Below are 21,194 nucleotides of genomic sequence, written 5' to 3' on the forward strand. Positions count from 1 at the left end.
ACGTGCATGTGGCGAGTCAAAGGACCACAGACAAACGAAAAGCGTTAGTAGATGAAACAGAGACTTGGTGCGCGTAGGTAAGGCAGGTCTCAACTACAATGTCCTGTACAACTGGCCCTAAAAAATCGGTAACGCAGATTTCAAATGTAGCACGTTGTTCGCATCGCCTCAAAAAGTCGGTAACGCAGATTTCAAATGTACCACGCTATCCGTACTGCCCCAAAAGGTCGGTAAAGCAGATTTCAAACGTACCACGCTGTCCGCGTCGCAGAAGGTGGCTGGAAGAGTGGGGAAAGGCAAAGAAAGTATAACAAACTTCAAACACCAGAAATGTACGATACAAGCTACGCACGATAGACTTTGCTATAAAATAACGGTAGATCTCAAAAATGGAAATCCGATAATAAGTGTAGAAATTTAATTTGTGATGATGAAATAATATTATTTACGACGGCAAACCAGATAACACGATAGGAATAGGTACTCGATATTTTCTACTGAATTATGGAAGTAGCTAAACGATATTTACATTATTTATTGAAATACAAAACGAGAAAATAATTATTACACAATGTGATATAGTAAAGTGAGGATGGGAGAAACGCATAGATGGGTGGCCCAACACGTCGGAGGTGACGCTTACTTCTTGACATAGAAAACTTAGACAATAATCGATTAAAAATGACAAAACTTGCACCAAATGTCCTAAATCAAAATTGGCACAGAGGCGACACGATAAATCATTGGTAAAATACAAAATGATCAGTAAAGAGACATAAGGTAAGACGTTGTTCAGACAGGCATACGCTTACTCACACGCATGCCAGGGAGTGGGAAATCGAAGACGTTGACTAGCGATATATTATGAATACTGCCAGAGCTGAGTTACTTTTTGTAACGGTTTTATGAAGACGAGTAGGCACGGGGGTAATGACAATTTCTTGAATTAACAATCAGGTTATTGATCACGCTGGTGAAAGGAAGTTCTTCATAAGTACTTCTCATCTTCGTTGAGACATTTTGATAGGTGATAGTAGCATCTCTAAGAGCGTAATTAGTTTATTTAACATTTTTGTGTTGAGTCAGGTTCAAGTTAAAAATATTCAAACCACCATTTTTCTGAAATTTTCAAAAAATAAACTCTCAGTTTCAATTATTTTAAGATCGATTCTTCGAGAGTTTTTGTCTTACAAAAATCGAAGTCCAAGATTTTAATAATATCCAAAACGATGCTGAAACATTTTCTATTCAAGAATTGAAGATACATTAAAAGTTGAACTAATTTTGACTGAACTTTGTCCAAAATTTCGAAGACGTAACTGGATTTTAATCTATGAAAATTACCGACGTGCTTAAATGATAGCAAAAAGAATAATGAAAACAATCATTAGGTTCGTGGCAAATTACCTAAAATAAAGAATAAAATTGTTGTGAATTCCTTCGGATTTTTAACAAAGTTTTAACATTGTTTTCCGAGTAATACTACTTTTTGAAAATATGACAAAATAGAGCTACTAGAATTAATTTACCTTTCTGCATAATATAGACTTACTTATTAAAAGTTGTTTGTTTTATTTCAAGTGTAGAAATGCTAGACATTGATTTTTTTTTTACTTAAAAATTTTTCAACGTGCTAGAATAATTGGAAAAAAAATTCTTCCATCACCGGACCAATTTCGACATATTTTGAACATAAATATCAGCATTGAAAAGTTCACACTTGTGATTCAATAACTAATTGTCGAAGAGAGTAATTCGCTTGCTTGCAAATCTTTAAATCCTGTTTCTACAGATGCATGATATTATCCGTAAAATTAATTTTTAATCCAGTCGGTTGTACGTACGACCGTTTTCAAGAGATACTCATAATTATAAACTTATAACTTACATTACCGTATCAAACGAGTTTAAAGCAAGTATAACGACACCTTACACTGTCAAGTTGCACATTTATTCAATTTCAAAAAGTGAAAATTGATTATATTGATTCATGTCTGAAAGACGAAGTAAAAACAGTCGGAGGTTGCTTAAAGACAGGTACGCGGCTTGAAGTCGCCAAAAATCAAAAGCGTATTGAAAAGGAAAATGTAGTAGTTTTAACAAGAGGAAAACCCGAAAATTTATCTACACGTACTTATAATGACTTGTCTATTGCATTAAATGTATTGCTTGCCTTTTATAGATAGCAATCCTGTGGGACGTGGTTAACGCGAAAGTTTCTGTGACAGAATTGATGTTCTCTCATTTCGGCCCCTATCGTACACAACTCCAATCTTATACTTCAACAATCTTACGTATACAACAAAAACAGTGGTTCATGAAAACGCAATTCTAGTAACGCATGAATTGGCCTCAGCGTAGCATTTCCTACAAATGTATACATGCATAAATAAGTAGCTAACAATTGTCATAATTAGCAGATGATGAATATGACACAATCCCCAAGTCGCATCGTTTTAATTGAGTGAAAATACCTTTCAGGGCCATTCAGATTTTTATTATTTTCGTGTGAAAAGCATGTTGAAGCAAAAAATACTCATAAGCGACTTTGGAATCCGATATCCCTGTCAAAAAAAAAAGTAGACGAATTAGTTGCAGAATCTTCCGAAAACTGAGAGTTTTCTGTGTCCAATGATCCGTTGCTCATCATTGAAAAAACTTACCAACGTTATCTGTCACCACCGATAGGTTAAAAAAGTGTTATTACAGTCGTGGCCCAGGTCAAGTTTAGGTGTATAAAATCTAAACAACATCGGAAACCTGCATCGACACCTTAATGTCGTCATCTATTTTTGGAATTTTCACAGACTGCTGCACCTTTTTGTTATTTTGCGGAACCCTCATAGGATCACTTCGTTGGCTGTCCGTCTGTCAAGACCCCTTTTCTCGGAAACTGGTAGAGCTATCAAGTTGAAATTAATACCAAATACTAAGCTCTACGGTCCCTTGGAGGCATATACAATTCAAGGTTCTAAGTCAACGCAATCAAAAGACACGGCCATTTATGTCACATATTTTTATACTCGCAAACTCACTCATAAAAACCTGTAGGATACTTCCCGTTGACCTAGAATCATGAAATTTGTAGAGAAGCGAGGTCTCACAGCAAAAATATTTTTAAAAAAGTACGAAAATAGTGAATTTTTAGTTATATCACATACAAACAAAATAATTAAATTTGTAAGGAAGCCCCAGGGCGTGACTCCTACTCGCACTTGTCCGGTTTTTTTTTTTCTCCGTATAAATGAACACCTGATTTAATAGAGTTTAACGTTTAGCGAATATCCTTTTTTATGTTTTTTATGTTTTTATACCGTGAGCCTTTTAACAGCGGACCTATACATGCGTGTGAGGCAGGCAACCGGACTTACAGCTCATGTTCCGCTTGAACACCGTATCCCGCAATGGCCATTCCAAACGTGAAAAATTATTTATCAAACTACACCTGCATATTAGAAAATGTAGTAAATGATGTAAAATTTTATTGGGTTAATCATCCTAGGCAATAATGAGTCAATTAATAATCGAACGGTCATCAAATTCAGTTATTCATCGCGATGATGGGGCGGTGGAATACGATGCTCAACCTTAACACAACGTGTAACTCCGGGGTCATTCCATGCGAAATCGACCAATGGTTGTACTCGACCCCTTTTGTTTTGGATGAAATTTGGTCAGCAGTTTTCATTCATCATATAAAGAAGTTCTGCCGAAGGAAAAAATTGAAAAATTTTTTTTTCAAAAGTTATGCAACTTTTAAAATTCCACTATTTTTCCTGTTTTTGAAACTTATGCTTCAAAGATCTCGAAAACTATCATGTTTACTCCAATGATCTGAGTTAGGTTTTCAAGGCGATACTCGAAGCTACCAAAAAAAAATTATTTGAATAAATTTTTCAAAAAATCGTTTTTTGCCAGAATTTTGAAATTTACAACATTGTAAAAATGGATAACCGCCATTAAATTTTTCGCTCCAATTTTTTTCTGGAGTACCTCCAACTGATCTCAAAAGATCCTGAAATTTTTGAGATGGGTTTTTTTTTCTTCCAAAAGATATAAATTTTTGAATTTTGAAAATTGTTTATGTAAGGATATATAAGGATATATAAGGATATATAATGGTCTATAAACAACAAACTGCGTGAATGCTAGAAGTACGGCCACCATAGAGATAATAGAGACCTCTGGAAAATTTCACAGTAAATATCTAGTAGAAAAATTTTAGTAGCAAACATGTAGATGGCAGAGTGTGTCACTTCTTAACTGATACAAATGTACATTTAATTACCAAATGAATTTAAACGACATATTAATAATTTTTTAATATACTCTATTGCCTTAAAATAAATTTTTGTGCCTTCAAATTGAAAATTGCATGTGAATTTATCATTGTTTTATTCAGTCAGTGCCAAAGAAAAAAATTTATTTTTTTTTTTTCAAAATTCAAAAATGTATATCTTTTGAAAGAAAAAAAACCCCATTTCAAAAATTTCAGGATCTTTTGAGATCAGTTGGAGGTACTCCAGAAAAAAATTGGAGCGAAAAATTTAATGGCGGTTATCGATTTTTACAATGTTGTAAATTTCAAAATTCTGCAAAAAAAACGATTTTTTGAAAAATTTTTTCAAATAATTTTTTTTGGTAGCTTCGAGTATCCCCTTGAAAATCTAGCTCAGATCATTGGAGTAATTATAATAGTTTTCGAGATCTTTGAAGCATACGTTTAAAAAACAGGAAAAATAGTGGAATTTTAAAAGTTGCATAACTTTTGAAAAAAAAATTTTTAATTTTTTTCCTTTGGCAGAACTTCTTTATATGATGAATGAAAACTGCTGAAAAAATTTTATCCAAAACAAAAGGGGTCGAGTACAACCATTGGTCTATTTGACATGGAATGACCCTCCGGCGGCCTGCTTCTAAAAGCGTCGCAACGTGTGACGAATGCTTTTAAGTTCGTTTATCCCACGTTCCGTTTGTGGACCAGCTTCATCAAAGGATTAGAGACACGGGATCCTTCCATGCCAGCTTACTCGTCAGCTGATGTTCACCTGGGTAAAATCTCGGGCGTTCCAGCGGGCAATTGGTGGAGGGTGTACCTTGTATGTGCTTCAGCCTTCACAAAGCTATTAAAACACGCCTTACTCTATTCCTGCCGTTCGTCCGGCTCCGGCACATGCTGCAAGGTTGCATGTATACTTGAATAGCTCTACATACACCGGACACTAGACCGGCTAAGAGAAAATTCGATCCTTTGTTGCAGTTCAAACTTTTCTGTGCGCTAAATCAACTTTTATTTCGAACCCGCATGAGCGTTATTTTGGAAAAAAACATTACCAATCCATAAATCGATATGCGTTTCAGACGCACTAGATTCAGAATTATTTCTTCAAACTTTGGATAATGTAACATATAAAAATCACTCGTGCTATGAGAAAAATCATAAAACTGAAAAGTCGACAGTCTGAACGTAATTCTTAACATAACGATAGGTAAATATTAAATTTATATAACGTGACGGTAACTTTCAACATGGTTAGGAAAATTCAAACTCAGGATAGCGAGGTCTCGATTTATTTCTTTCAAACTTTCAATCAAAGTATCTCCGTTTCAAAGTAAAACTACTTTTCGGTAATAAATTCTCTGTAGTTGCTGAACGATTTAAAAAATTTAGTTTAGTCTATTGAATTTATCAGTCCTGCCCGCGGTGTTGAGCGTAAATAAGCTTGCGATGCATATTGCCCGAAACAAAAGTTTATTCGATTTATATGAAAATTGCAATCAGACTTTACCTATGCTATGCGCCCTGGCCCTGATATGACAATTTCATTGGCCTAAAAAATCTTCACGATATGTCGTGATTTGTCACATTTTAAGAATTGTTGTGAAGTATTTTTACGGGGATACCATGAAGTTCCGAATACTTTTACGGGTTTCAAAACACGTTTATACCGGATTTTTATAGGAGTTCCATAGGATTACGGCAATTCTTATGACATTCTTCACATAAAAATTACACACATTTCGAGACAGGTTGTGCTACACAATCACCACGTCAACCAATACAAAATCTCAGCGAAAGATGATATTACCAAGAAATGACATAGATGAGATGCAGTAACCACGCGCGCTTCAAAGTGTCAGATCTCGCCGTGTACCTACATTTTCTGAAGTGGATTCCAACCAATTCGAGGCCACTCATGTCGTCGGCTATGCAAGTTAATTAGATGGTAGCAGACGACACCGGTGGTCTTGAATAGGTAAGGACTTACCTCGGAAGGTGTACGTTAGGTTGACCATAGTCGAGCCCTGGATTTTCGAGTACCGAGTGCTATTTTCCAGAACTAAAACCAGTATTCAGTACCGTACCAAGCGACGAAGGTGACGATGCAATAATACCTACACGCATTTGCCAAGAGCATTTCACCAGCCCCAGGACTTCGAGGGGCGGGTAATGCGATGCTCGGCATCGAAACATAGCCATGGGGTGTGTCGCGACAGGTTTTGTAATTAATTGCGCTGAAAAGTTGGGTTGTTGCAGCTTTTCCGCATTTTTACCCCGATGCAGGCTCTTTATACCAATATACGTTTTGTAGCTAATCGATCCTTGCTTGTGCGGTAATACTTTGACTCCGAGATAACCCAAGAATTCCGTACAAAAGCATTAATTATAATTATCTGTATATCGTCGAAACTTAAGAGAACAAAGAAAAGTTAACGCTATTAGAAGTCCAATTTCTCGTTTTAAATCCGATACAGTCTTATTATGTAATTTTATCTCCGACTTAACCGTAAAGTTAACTTTTCTGACCTTAAAAGCGGGACGAGAGTGACATATTTTTCCCTAAAACGTATTTGCGAGATATATGAGATCATATTTCCTGCAAATCCAAATCAGCGGGAAATGTGAGCCCAATTTAAAAGTCCCACTCTTCAAATAAATATTGCGGCCACAGTTGAATCGGAAATAAAGTCCTATATGTAACACAGGAATAAAAGTTGACTTTATTCCCTTGTTACATAATGTACTATTAGTCATCGAGCTCGAGGGAAATATGATTATGAGGAATGCGATTACAAGATTTTGATACCGCGATGCCTCATCGGTCGTGTAAGTAAAGATCCCTCATTGATTCCAAATTTATTAAAAACTGTAATAAATTATGCATCGTGCATTTTTCCATCCAAGATTTATAGATCATGAGAATTTGTTATTTTTCATGATTCAAAAATTTGGTAGAAATAAATCAAGATTTTTCAACAAAAATTTCAATCAGGTACAATCAATGAAATAGTTGGCAAAATTTACTTTCGTGTACCTACTCGTCTTGAATGAAAATGGATAAAATGTTCCGCGGTCCTACGTGTCCAAATATTGTATACTTAGCAAAGTTGATTATAATAATTCATCATTTCAATATTTAATTTGAATAACCAAGCTGCCTCGTCAGAAATTCTTCGTACTGCAAGAGGAGGCAATCCCAGGTCAGGTCTAAAACTTTATCACACACGTACACAAAAAAGTGTCTTGTCTAGCAGACTAAACCACCATGCCGAGATGTTTTTGAACATGCCGAATCCGGAGTCAGAATTGCCCCATCACCCCCAGATTTTGAGAACTCCTACTTGAAACAATGATTTATCGAACTCGAACATTGCAAGATTTTTCGATGCGCAAATTACAGTGAAATACCCACGTATAACTCAAAATCTGGGGGTGATTGAGCGATCCTGTCACCGGATTCGGATTCAGCATGCCCAAAAATATATAGAGTATGATGGTCTAATTTACCGGATAATATACTTTTTTGTGCGCCTGTGTTATTTGTCTGTATCATCAAATTACACGTCCGGAGTGTTCACAAATAACTGTGCATGAGAAAGGTAGTGTGAAAATCTCAATTATCACGGCTCAGTTCGTACGTCGGCAAATTGACGAAAACCCATTTACTGTATACAGGTGGTCACTAGATGCGTTCACTCTTGGCTGACAGTCCAAGAACCGCAATAAACAGATCATAATTTTTTTTTCTTCTACCACATATGCATTGGAACTTGTGTTTTTGAGCGTCTAAAATGGGTAGGAAGTCACAGTTTCCTAACCGGGTAAATAAACGAGGGAAAAACTCGCCACAGGATAAAAAAAAACTCTGGTAACAGGAAAAAAAAACTCTCAAAAACTAACAAGTGCTGCCGTTAGCTGAGAACTATATTGAGTGCGATGTTTTCATGACGAGTCGTATAAAAATCGAAGTAGCCGTTATGACGATTCTAACCTCGCTTTCGTCCGTGCAAGTGTATAATCTGCATGTTGGGCCGGTGTGGCCCATGTTCATTACGATAACAAAAGAATCTGCGCCCTGAATACAAGTATATTGAGAATAAAAAAAAAAAACAGTAATCTTCGTTTCAACTTTTTTTTCGCCTCTAGTAGGGCCACTAAGTAATAGTAAGGAGACCGAACTCAGCTGAGGCCGAGTTCAAAAGTTGGCTCATTTTACTGCATGAAAAAGGCCAAGTTCGCAGAACGGAATTGCTACATGCTCGCGCATGCGCTGTTCGCAGTATAGCAGTGTCCTTTTCGTTGTCACTGAGAGTGCAAGTACGTGAGCTCCATGCATATATGTATAGGTATGTAAACATCATAGACTGCGTATAGCGAGGTTATGGCGCATGATTGTCAATCACGCAAGGAAAACAGAAAACGTCTATGCGGTCCCATTTTATTAATCCTGCAAAACAAACAGATGATCGAGAGACGCAGCAGTGTCTTGACGCCAATCTATTAAAACATCATAAAGATTATAAAAGTCTTATAACTCGTTATAACTTTCAACTCATAACCTAGCCTCACTTCAATAAAATTTTAAATTGTTTACGTCGTTAAGCGAGAGTCTTTCACTCGCACTCTCTGTGAGAAAGAAAAGGATACGGCTATACCGCGAACAGCGCATGCGCGAGCATGTAGCTATTTCGTTCTGCGGACTTGGCCCTTTTCATGCAATAAAATAAGCCAACTTTTACATGCGGTGTTCGGTCTCCTTAGTATTAGTTCGTGAGTAGGGCTTCACTCTCTGGACCCTTTTGGTTGGTTTTTCAAACTTCCCTATCTATTGAATCCTGCATATTCTATTCGCCTCCGAGTTCGCTACCTGACATAACCTAAAAATAAGTAATCCGTCGTTTCAAACATGCGTTTTCACTCGTCTTCAATGCATGTGTGGTAGAAAATATCGTATGCACCACGGGAAGGAAGCGTTTCTTACCTCGCGTAATGTTTGTAGAACTGGTCTTCAGACTCGGGCACCTCACCTAAAAAAAAAATCACAATAACTGAAGGTGTATGATTTAAAATAACACAAGTCCGATATAAATGTTGTTATTGATGAGTAGAGACAGAAGATACAGTTATTCTACGATTGGTATATAATTTAATTTTTTGTAATTTTCGAAATATTTTCGATCCCACCTTTTTCAGGATTAATTGAACCCTTCTAGATGATTTCAAATGCAATGAATAGGTACATTTTTCAACTCTTATCGTGAATAATCAACAGCATTTATATATATGAGTCGCCTTTTTTGCATCGGTTATTCAAGATTTACATTCAATATTTAAGCTATCTCTCTTTTTTTTTTGCATAATTGAATTTTTAAGATGTCAATGTTGATGTTTTAAGAGGGATTATGATGATTCCGCTCATGTAGTGAGCGCTATAAATAAAAAAAGTGTTGAAAATGCCTGTTTTTACAGAATAAATATAATTGTGGAAAGATTATAATATAGGGACTAGAAAAGTGGAACTCTGTAATCTTGGCTTTTGAGGTCGCTAAAAACGAATCCACCGTCAGAATTTCAAAATTCAAAATAGCGGACTCACTATGGCGGACTGAACATATAAAAATTGAACATATTCGCCTGGAATTTGTTACACGAGGGTTTTCGGAGTCGTTGAAAATGAGTCCAACGTCAGAATTGTAAAGTTCAAAATGTTCGATCCAATCGCATTTCTTAACCGAAAAAACCCCTGAGTGTGGATTTTCGAACGATTCCGATCACTTTCACATTTTCAGTCCGCCATATTAGATCTGCCATTTTGAATGAATTTTGAGAATTTCTCCGATCTGGCCCCATTTTTGAAGTCAGCAACCTCGAGAACCCATAAGGGTGTATAAATACTCACTTTCAAGAAATTTTACTGCAAGGAAAAATACGCGTTACAAAGGATTAAATCGAGGTTGCGTACGCGGCGCCCATGCTGTATCTGCGCATCAACTTGCACATATATACATGGATGGCCTCTAAAAAAATTCACCCAAGCTTAAAGAGACTGATTATAAAAGACCTAACTTTGGCGTGACGACTATAATCCAAGTAACTCTACGGACACCGATGATAAAACAGTTAGCTCCTGTGTATAAGCATAGAAGATAATTGTTTTATCATCGGAGTCCGTAGAGTTACTTGGATTATAATTGTCACGCCAAAGTTAGGTCTTTTGTAATCAACCCCTCTAAAGTTGAGTGAATTTTATTAGGGACCATTGATATATATATATCAATATATATATATATATATATATATATATATGCCGTGCTACGGGCCTGACCGCGGAGACCAGAAGCGTCCCCCATACGGCAAACCGATCGATAAATGCGACATGGTGGGGACTGTGGCTTAAATCGAACGCCGTTAAATCGAGGTCCTATTGTACTATTTAGAAGGTAAAATACCCAGCAGGACCAGATTCATTGAAATCGGTGTGAATATGGCTGTTGTACACTTTTGTCGATCAGCCGTTACGACCACGTTTTTCACTTATGCCTTGTTAACAATCTACATTTCTATCTCTCGCCAAACACCAAGTTTTTGAATTCTGCAGATACGCAAAAAATTTCTAAAAGCCGTCTCGGTTGACTTGTTGTGCGGTCTAACTAACGAGGTTATTTCAAATCTCATAAATAATGCAGAAATTGAAAATGGGATAAAAATAATGTGAGAATTGGAAATTTCACCATCCAAAGAACCTAAAATTTGCACAACTTAATTTCAACCATAAATATACGATAGAAAAAGGATCATGTGAGTGAAATTAGGTGGCATGCGACAGCCTGCCTGCAAAAACTTGTCCATCGCATCCGTCTTCAAAAAGGCTCCCATCTAATTGCAGGGCTCGTCTCATTCGCGAATCTACTCGTTTCCCTGCTACTTGGTTCAGTCGTGGATTTGAAAACCTGTTTGCGCAGGTATACACGCTGCTACTTGATTGCGGGTGAAATTTGGTCTCTGTTAAATCGTGTTGAAGTTAGAAGGCAAATATACGTGGCTACGCGTTCGTTGTACAAAAGCGCTGTGGTGAATGATGTGAAAGATCAAATGTTTGCATCGACCAAAAATCGAAGTGCCGCCTGGTCTTCCATCAGAAACTACATGCCAGATTCTCTTCCCGGTCTATTTTTGAGTTAATTAATCCCGTCGTGCACTCAAGCCCCTATCGCACTTTGATCATGCCTCTGTGTACCGTAACTTTCCATCCACAGTGTTCGATACGGGAACAATATTTACAAAGGCACTGTATTAGGTAGCGAGCGAATATCGCCTCGTATTAATTTATGACTGTATATGAAATATGCTAAGGATTAATTGGATTAACACTCCGGTGTGCAAGCTGTACCAGGACCTACCGCCACGTAAAGACCATATTAGAGTTAAGGTAACTGTACCAGTTATTGACACGCTTAGACCAAATTATTGATCCTTTTATTTTCCATAACTATAAATTTACGGCGAAAATTGCGGATTTCGTGATGACTTAAACCAATTTCTGGAGGATTAAACACTACAAATTTATGTTTTGGTAATTTTAGAATTAAGGATCAAACAGATACAACCAAAAAAAGTCAATAATTGGGACAGGGTTAATAAGTAGTACACTTGCCTTATTATCGTTGCTTTCGATAGCAAACCATAGCTTATTCTGTCACGTCGCAACTCGGCAACGTAATTAATCTTCTGGGTCGAGGTTGACGGTACATTACGCTACCCATTTCAATACCTATCGAATGGTTTAATACTTCAAGGCAACCTAAAATTTTATCACATTTCGATAATTTCGAATTTCTCAAATTAGTCGAGCGATGATTTATTCATTCTTTAATTTTCTACTTTTATACAATACAATCTTTGAATATTTTTTTCAACTCTTGGTTTTGCAAAAATCTAATCTTCTTGCAGTAATTGAAAAATGTAATCTGGTCAACAACGATAGGCATAACATGTTGCACGTTCGACGTCAGCAACTTTTTTTTACAAAAGTAAATGTGCCAAAGGTTTGCAGTATATTTTCAGAAAATTTTGTTGTATTGACAACATCTGTGTTTAAAATTTGCGAGGAATATATATCTATAAATAAATAACCATCAAACATACGAACGATTACTCTTCCGGAAAGAATGCAGAACCCTTATACAAACGTGTATATCGCACTTACCACCAACTTGGTTGGGATGCGATCGTAGGTTAAAGAGTTGAGGCGGAATGGTAATGATAGTAGGATGAGTAGAGCTGAATATTCTAAGTAGATGGGGAAAGACTGTGAGAGACAGAAATTAAATACCTGAGATAGTAGATACGGTAGGTTGAGGAAATATTAGAAAAATATGTAAATGAGATGGAGATCTATATTTTCCCAGGAGGAACAATAAATAAATACTTCACATTATACTTACAACCTACTTGATATTTCCCCAAATGAAAACTTATCTTTGTGCAAAACTGAGGCTTTCGCATTCAGCGTTACGATTAAATGAAATATACGAGCCCGCTCCTTTTTTCCAAACAAAAACATTCAATTCTCATTATCTTTATTACTACCTTATAATTCCTTCCGCTAACTTGTGATTATTCATCCCTTATGCACCTGCACCATCTACTTTGAATGTTTTTTTTTAGAAACTTTAACTGCAAGTGAAAACTAGAACCGCCATTCTTATATTGTGTGTCAGTGATGAGAGTAGGACAATCTATTAGTTTGAGAAATATCATTTATTTACAAGCAATGCCAGTGTATCGGAGTCATTAAAAACAAATGTAATAATTAGTCGCTAATTAGTTGCTTTTTAATTGCGGAAATGTTTAATTTTACTCTTCTGGCATTTTCGGAGAGAACGTGACAAACCCAACTTAAGATTGAGCTGGTATCGGCACATCGTGAAAATACTGAAAATATTCGCTAATTAATTGCTATCGATAGACGTCAGTTTTCCCCTCCCCTTGGAAACCACCCCAACCCCTAATATTCCACCCCCAGTCAATGATTGTACACAACTTTTGTTTCATTCCCAAATTCAACGTCCTATCGACGCGTGAATTCATCGCTCATTAATCGCAGCCAATTAACGCCGGTACTACTTCTCCGAAACCAGGTTAAGACGGAGAGAAGGTGGCCATTTGAATTACGTGATTTCATAAACAAAATTTGTCGTCTTATCATATACTCTCTTAACATCGCTGATAATTAATTGATTCGGAAGTCTGCCTGGCGTCCAGTGCTGAAAAGCGTGCCGGCACGGACCCAAGAGGTTTAAAAAAATCAAGTGAAAAACATCATTTCATAAAGGCTAGTTTTTGGTGTGGCAGCAGGGAATGATATCCTGAGTTGAACAGTAAAAATGACAGCCACTTTGGTAGCTGGAAAAATAGCGGCAGATAGCAACAAAGACACGCGAAAATGTGTCTGTCTTACGTCATACCAAGGGCTGGAACAAAAGTGAATATTTGCAGAACGTTATCTAAAAAAGGGCAGAGAAAAATCGTGACCTGAACACCCTGGATCGTTCTGAGACAATCACAAAGAGCACAAATCTGCGCAGATTAGAGAACGGGTGCTACACTTATTTTCGATTACCAGAATTTTATTTCGTATATATTGTTATATAGCAGGTGGAGCTTATGTATTATGAATTACTATTCATAATTATTTACTATTATTCTCTATCTGTTAGCGTTATTTAGCAATATTCGGCCTCACGATGCGTTGTTCACAGCATGATCTTAATATCTAAGTTGAAAATTTTGTTCGGAAATACATTTTTAAAATAGTAAGGACTGAATCATTAATAGTCGAAATTATTCTCATCGTTCTCGTCGTCTGTAACGTTAATAAAAAGTAATTAAAATGTGACAGTAACCGTATACACCAGTGAATAAAATAAATGTGTATGCAGTGCCTGTAACGTTCATGTCTTCATCCTGGCTTTTGGTTTAAATAATGACGTCAATGACCAAGGGTGGTGATTTTTCACCCTCGAACCGAAGTATTCCGTACTTTCCACGCGATTCTTTTCAGCTATAGTCGTGTGGGAGTAATCGCGTCGAGTTCGTTAAACAAGCATTTCGCCACCAGGTGCAAATGTAACGTGTTTGCCTCTAACTCTCTGAGATGGGTATTCTGTGTACAACTAGTATCTTGAACATATATTTCACAACAAAATTTTCGATACAGATATTAAAATTATGCCGTGAACAACGTGACGTGAGACCAAATATTGCTAAATGACGCTAACAAATAGGTAATAATATTGAATAACGATGAATAATAATTCATAATATAAAAGCTCACTCTGCTATATGTATAACAGTATAACGAAATTAACTTGCGGTAATTGAAAATAACTGTACCGCCCGTTCTCCAATCTGCGCCGACTTACCGCTCTTTATCGTCGTCTGCCAGGGTGTTCGGGTCAAGATTTTGATTTGCCTTTTAAATTAGAATTTGGATAACTTTTTATAAATATTTATTTTTGTGCCAGCCTTTATAGTATGACGCAAATTGGACTCATTTTTGCGTGTCTTTATTACCGTCTACCGCCATTTTTCTGCAGCCAAATGGTTTACCATTTTTACTACTTAACTCAGAATATGCACGTTTATTCCACAAATTTTCTGAGACGCAGTTCTGCTACCGTATTAGTTCCGTAGCGAAAGCGCAGTAGACGCTAAAACAGCTTTGTTTACCATATCGCGTGCGTGACATCAAGTTTGAAATTATTAGCTATCGATTTCACCACCGCTTGACTGATCGATTTTTTGCGAGTAGATCGTAAAAAGTTACGTGTGAAGTTTACTTCGTTGTGAGAACAGTTTGATTATTTAGCCTTAGCGGTGGATTGTCTGGGGAAGAAATGGATTTATAAAAGTGGTTCTGACGATTACCTCGTTTTTTTCGAAAATGGCAGAAGCGAAAAAAAAAAACGATTTTTTAGCCGCTAATTACCACATTTGTTTTTAGTGGTGGCGCTACATTGACATTGCCAGCTTAACGGAGGTGGATTTTTCTACAATAGGGCAAAAAGATGGAAGGTAAAAAATCACTCTTCACTTACGCTAAGAAAGCACTATTAGGGCAATACACAACGAAAAAGATGCAAAGAGTGGTTTACTTTAGCATTGCTAGGAACAAGCTCACACTTCAAAGTTCACAAGAATCGAACATTATTCTTCATATTATCAAAATAATTAGTTTTTAACTTACTTTTTATCCTAGAACGAATAAGCATGCAAACGAATCTATTTCGAAATATGATAACTACAAATTCGACATCTGGAGATTGCCCAGCTTTTGATGCCTTCATCTCTAGTACAATAGTTGCAATAGACGAAATTTAATCAAAATATGAATATCTGATGCATGTATATGAGAGTTCGCATTCTTGTAAGAACCTGAAATCTTTAGATGAAATGTAAATCAAATTCATCAATCTACTCTGTTAAATGTACTTCACGAACCTCGCATCATCATCATCATATAGAATACCGGAAAATTTGAGAACTGAAGGGAGAATAGGCACAACAAACAAAGATAAGCATTTTTGACAAAAAGGTTAATGTAGAATCACGTGGTACCGTTTTTCAAATTAAAAGAATAATTATATACCTTTTATCTCTCGGCAGCAATCGGCGATTACTCATTTCGTGCCCCTGCAGTGATACACCGCGTGATTGTGCACGCGTCGCGTGTGGCTTCGTTCTCTTTATTTAATCATGGGTTCCATACTAATCCCTAGCAGAGTTTACCATTGAAAAAACGGTATTCGTTGCAGTATCGTTTTGCATCATTTATAGAAAAATTGTGTATTTGGGGTATTCCATTTTTGGCAGATCATTTTTTGGTCTCACAGTCACAGAATTTGACACTCATCTACGATTCGCTTTCTAGTGATTATCGAAAAGCTAACCCCCAGTTACATTACCTTTAATATTAGGAAATTCGAAAGATATTACAATTCCAAATTCTTAAGAAAAAAATCTTTTTCTTGACAATCTTCAAACAAATATATTTCGGGTTCTCTCGATCGAAAATAAAAAAACAGCCACATCTATCAAGCTGTCACCGCCACATGAGAAACATGACGTTTACCATCTAAAATAACTAAATACTAATTAGATGCTGATTAAATGCCATAAAGCCAAATTAGTCGCACCGCGTTAAAAAAAAAAAATGTGGCGGTGCCAGCTTGGATGCGATCTAGCAGCCCCACATCGAGATGTCTACTAAGGGTGAGTAATTACGAAAAAATAATTACACAATAATTAAATGCTAGTTAGATGTTCGAAGAATATTCAATGCTCGAATTTGATGCTCGTTGTTTTCGATTGTTTTTTTTCACAATTTGTAAGGCTGCTGCAGACACTATCAAAACAATCGATCGCAACTCGACCCCGTGCTGTAGAATTTGGCTGCACACAACCAACGAAACAAATGACTCGATTCAAAAACGTGACTTTACTCTAAAATTTTTTGACTCTACACGTAATCACGAAACTCATGCTACGGCCACCAAGCACAGACGTCGGTAAACGAATTTCGAGCACTTTTCGACACGTAAACTAAAAGTGGCCAACCGTTATTCAGCGCGTCAGTACTTGATCGCTCTCGAAATTTGTTCGCGAGAAATTAAACAGCGCTTACCGCTACGTACCCAAACCATAAATTCGCCACATTCCTCGTATTTCGACATCAAAAGGTAACTTCGCCACAGCAGATCATTTTCTTCTCAACTCTTTCACTATCGGTACTCTCAATTTCGCGTTCAACACCAAAAACTTCTAATTTGTAACATAACCAGGACAAGAGTAAAGAGCTATGCGGAGCCGAAATTTGAACATAAGCGCTATTGTTCGCGAAATTACCCGATTCTTGTTGGTTCTCAGATAACGACATTCTTAAATTCTAGCGTATCGCTAACGTCGATGTCCACTGTCAAGGAATGCTAATTGGCTGATGTTTTGGTCGGTGCTCCATATTCCGGCATTGTCGTGGTGATGTCCTTACGTAGTAGTGACGCCCAGGTGTTTTTTGTGGGGAGATTACAGCCCGCTGGCCAATAACGGCAGTCTCGTCCCGTTCGATTTCCCTCGCGACAGAGCTCTACGTTCGCACTGTCTCCGTAATCCCGTATGACAATTTCAGCTCATGGTGGTTGCCATATGCTCGCCATCTTGTTTGAAATCACCGCCATGCTACCATCACGCGACTCCGCTAAAACTGCTACCGATCTTCACTTGGTGTCACATATACTTGAAAACAGAAGAAACAAAAATCCTGAAATATCTTATTCGCCGCCAGCCTGTTAAGTGTCCCCTCTTAGAGTTTCGGATTCGTGACCCTCTTCCTTGCGCTTCCCAGATAGCAAAATGAATACGGGCTATTCCGCGTCAACCGGATCAGTCATCTCTCAGATATTTTTTTAATTTGGCAGGTGGATTGTGTGGGAGGAGTTAGATTTTTGTGCCAAAGCGCGAATCTCATAATGCAAAATTCGATTTTTTATTAACAATAACAAATTGGACTCCCATTTTTTTCAAAAATTCATAACTTTGGCAAAAAATTAGATACAATATATTTTTTTTTTTTCAAACTATGCGGAAAGCTCCATAGAATTAAAAAAAAAATACGAAGTGGTAAAAAAAAGTTGTTATCAATTGTTTATTTAACAATTAGTTTTTCAAAGATTTTTAAAATAGTGACTGACACGATCAAAAAATTTTTTTTAAATTCTGACATGTTCCTTGAACTGTACTACAACCTGTGAATTAATTCCAGAGGGGTGTTTTTCTTCGTTTTCGAGTTAAAAATCATTAAAGGTGTCGATGCGCATGAAATTGCGGCGCGCCGTTCTAATGCTTGAATTCTGATTCCAGACATCGAAAAACACTTAAATATCCATTTTTAGCTTTTAAAGTTTGCTTTTGTCTGATTTACGTCGATAAGTACGTTTTAAAGATTTTAATTCATTTTATGACAGGGTGGCCACTCAATTCCGCTCACGGAATTCTCTGACATTTCCCGGTTTTCCCTGACTAAAATCATTATTTTTCCCTAACATTTTGATGCACAATTTATGCAGAAATCACTAAAAACTATAGTAACCTAGGTAAAGTATGGCCAAATATATTAAAGTTATAAAAGTTTTTAAAAGTTGTTCATTCCGTTCATTATGATTTTTGAAAGTTGACAAAAAATGAAAATTTCCATTTGCTTGGTCTTGTTAAGTATATATTTAAGAAGGGGCTCCAAGAAGTGAAATATTTTTAGAGCTATTATTTGAACATTTATGCTGTTTGCAATGAAAATCGAGGTTCGAAGAATTATGACTAATTAACGAATGTGTAACTTTTTGAAAAATAAACTTAAAAATTTTTTTCCAACGGGACATTTTTCTTTTAAGCGTTAAGAATACGCCACAATTTATCCAAATTTTTAAATTGATATTTAATACAGCAAAAGCAATTATTTTATGCGGTGTACTGTCTAGACGCGGCGCGTCTATGCCGTAACAGTTGCGCAGAGCCCTATGTTCAGCGTTAAATTAAAATTACTAATACTGAAGTTAGAATTCCGGGTGCTTGTACTTTTTTATTGGAAATTTCTTCCTCTTTAAGAATCTTTTTAAAATTTTCGCTAGCGCTTTTACTTTTTAAGTTATTGCCAAAACCTGAGGCTTCGTTTTTTCTAGACTATTAGGCGTCGGTGAACTTGCGTCTCCACACGCAGTGACGGCCATAGATAAATCAAACCGATGTCTGCTCGTACTACTGAATTCCTGTGACAATCAACAACTAAGCTTATAATCGTCAATAAGAAGAGAAGAAAAATTGTGACGATGCGTTGATAGCATCTCAATTTTATGGACAAAGCTTTTGAAATCCGTGAGTTCTATAAAAAGTCCCTGACCAACCAAAAAATTCCCTGACATTTCCCTGACATACAAAATTCCCTGACATTTCCCGGTTTTCCCGGTTTTCCAGACGGGTGGCCACCCTGTATGAGCAATAGATAGTAGCACTTTGATTATCCTGATTGCAAATTGCATATTATAATTATTTATCACAATTCTTGAATAAAAAAGACTTTGATGTTCCGCAAAAACTTTTTTGATCGTAATTTAAAATACAATTATAAAAAATAATATAAAAATCAGTCATTTTTCTTGAAAATTCAAAAAATTGCTCTCGTTTTTACAAAAGCAAACTTTGATCAGAAAAATAATATTTTCCCTTATTTGTAACGTAGGAGAAACCAAAATTTCACATGCAGAAATCAAAGCCAAAAATCGTGTTGACCGGTGTAATATTACTAAAGAAACTATTGAGTGTTTGAAAAATTAATAAAAATACGATAGGTATACGATAAATAAATATACGATATTACAATATCAATTACATAAATTATTTATTAATACTTACTTTATCCAACTAACTTTCTTAAATGAATTCTTATAACGAACTATGTATCAACATCTATTATAGAATCTTGGTGATCGGTCAATTAAGAAAACGTATTTTTAGTTAACGTTTCGACCCGGATATGGGCCCTCCTCAGAACGATTTATTTAAAAAACTGTCAAGAATAACAAAAAGATTTTATATAAAATAAAGTACTAGAAGTAATCAGACTTAAATATTGTAGATGTAATACTCTTAGAGCTATTATATATTGTTGATTAGTAAGAACCTTATGATTAATTGAAATAAAGAGTTCCAAATATCGCTATTGAAGTTAGAAATCAATGATGTTCACATACACATTATCAACTCTGAAAAGACAATGATTAACCTCGCAGAACAAATTAACCTTAAACTAGGGAGTACTTTGGAAAATAAATTTTTTGAATCCCAACATCGGATGCTAAACAATAAATTCATCGCTATAAAAAACCGGAATATCATCAAATTCACTAATTTACTTGCTCAAAAAAAATCTTTGAACAAACACAAAAACTCGTATTCAATTGGAAAAAATAACTGGTCAATAAATCTAACTGATACTCCTGTTCCAGAAAATGTTACTGAAATAGTACAACTAGGTCACAAATTCGGACGAACATACAACAAACGTGATCTTCCGGTATTCAACCTCATTTCCAATTTTGAAGAAAAAATTACGAGTTTTCCTAATGAGTCAAGAAATCAAGTTAGATCCGATTTCACTAACCGTGTACTTGTTTTCCCAAAGTACCCCAAAAACAACATCAATAATTATGTCACTGATCAAAAAATCCGGGAGACCATGATTTTTAAAAAAAATAACCCTGAAATTATGTTTTTAAAAGCTGACAAAGGTAATACGTCGGTTGCTGTATATAGAGACTCGTATAACAAAAAAATGAGACAGCAGCTTTCTGACACCAGTACTTATAGAATTGCTAGATATGATTTGTGTAACTCCCTACAAACTAGGGTGAATAAGCTCACTTTTAATTGGTTTATCTCCAAACTTATAACCAAAAACCTACATAGAAGCATTTCTACGTACAACAGTGTCCCTCCACGCGCATATGGGCTTCCAAAAATTCACAAAGAGGATGTCCCTTTAAGAATAATCGTCTCATTTGTCAATAGCCCGACCTATACCTTAGCCAAAATAATTAATTCATGGCTCACCACCAATATCACACCTCCCATCTCGAGAGTTAAGGATAGCTTTTTCTTAGTTGATACAATTAAAACATTGATTATCCCGGACAATTACACGCTAATATCGCTAGATGTAATTTCACTCTTTACCAACGTTCCTACAGATCTCGCATTGCGTGCAGTAAACAACCGGTGGGCTTCTTTGGAAAATAAGATCCCAATTCCCCTTATTGAACTTGATAAAGCCTTAAAAATATGTTTTGACTCCGCAATATTTAAA

The 21,194-nt window shown here is 36.2% G+C and overlaps 1 protein-coding gene across 8 annotated transcripts in view; it reads left to right on the top strand.

The window, feature by feature from the left end:
• LOC107220973 (protein-tyrosine sulfotransferase) overlaps positions 1 to 21,194 on the top strand; it is a 280,227-nt gene that overhangs the window by 198,642 nt on the left and 60,391 nt on the right. The window contains exon 1 of one of the 8 annotated variants that reach the window (XM_046739176.1): positions 15,338 to 15,358. The exons of the other annotated variants lie outside the window; for them this stretch is intronic. The gene's annotated coding sequence lies outside the window, so the exon portion shown is untranslated. Of the gene's footprint in view, positions 1 to 15,337; positions 15,359 to 21,194 lie in introns of those variants that run through there. 8 annotated transcript variants of the gene reach the window in all.

The sequence above is a fragment of the Neodiprion lecontei genome, chromosome 4 (assembly GCF_021901455.1).
Source record: "Neodiprion lecontei isolate iyNeoLeco1 chromosome 4, iyNeoLeco1.1, whole genome shotgun sequence".
In the NCBI taxonomy this organism is placed as follows: Eukaryota; Metazoa; Arthropoda; class Insecta; order Hymenoptera; family Diprionidae; genus Neodiprion; species Neodiprion lecontei.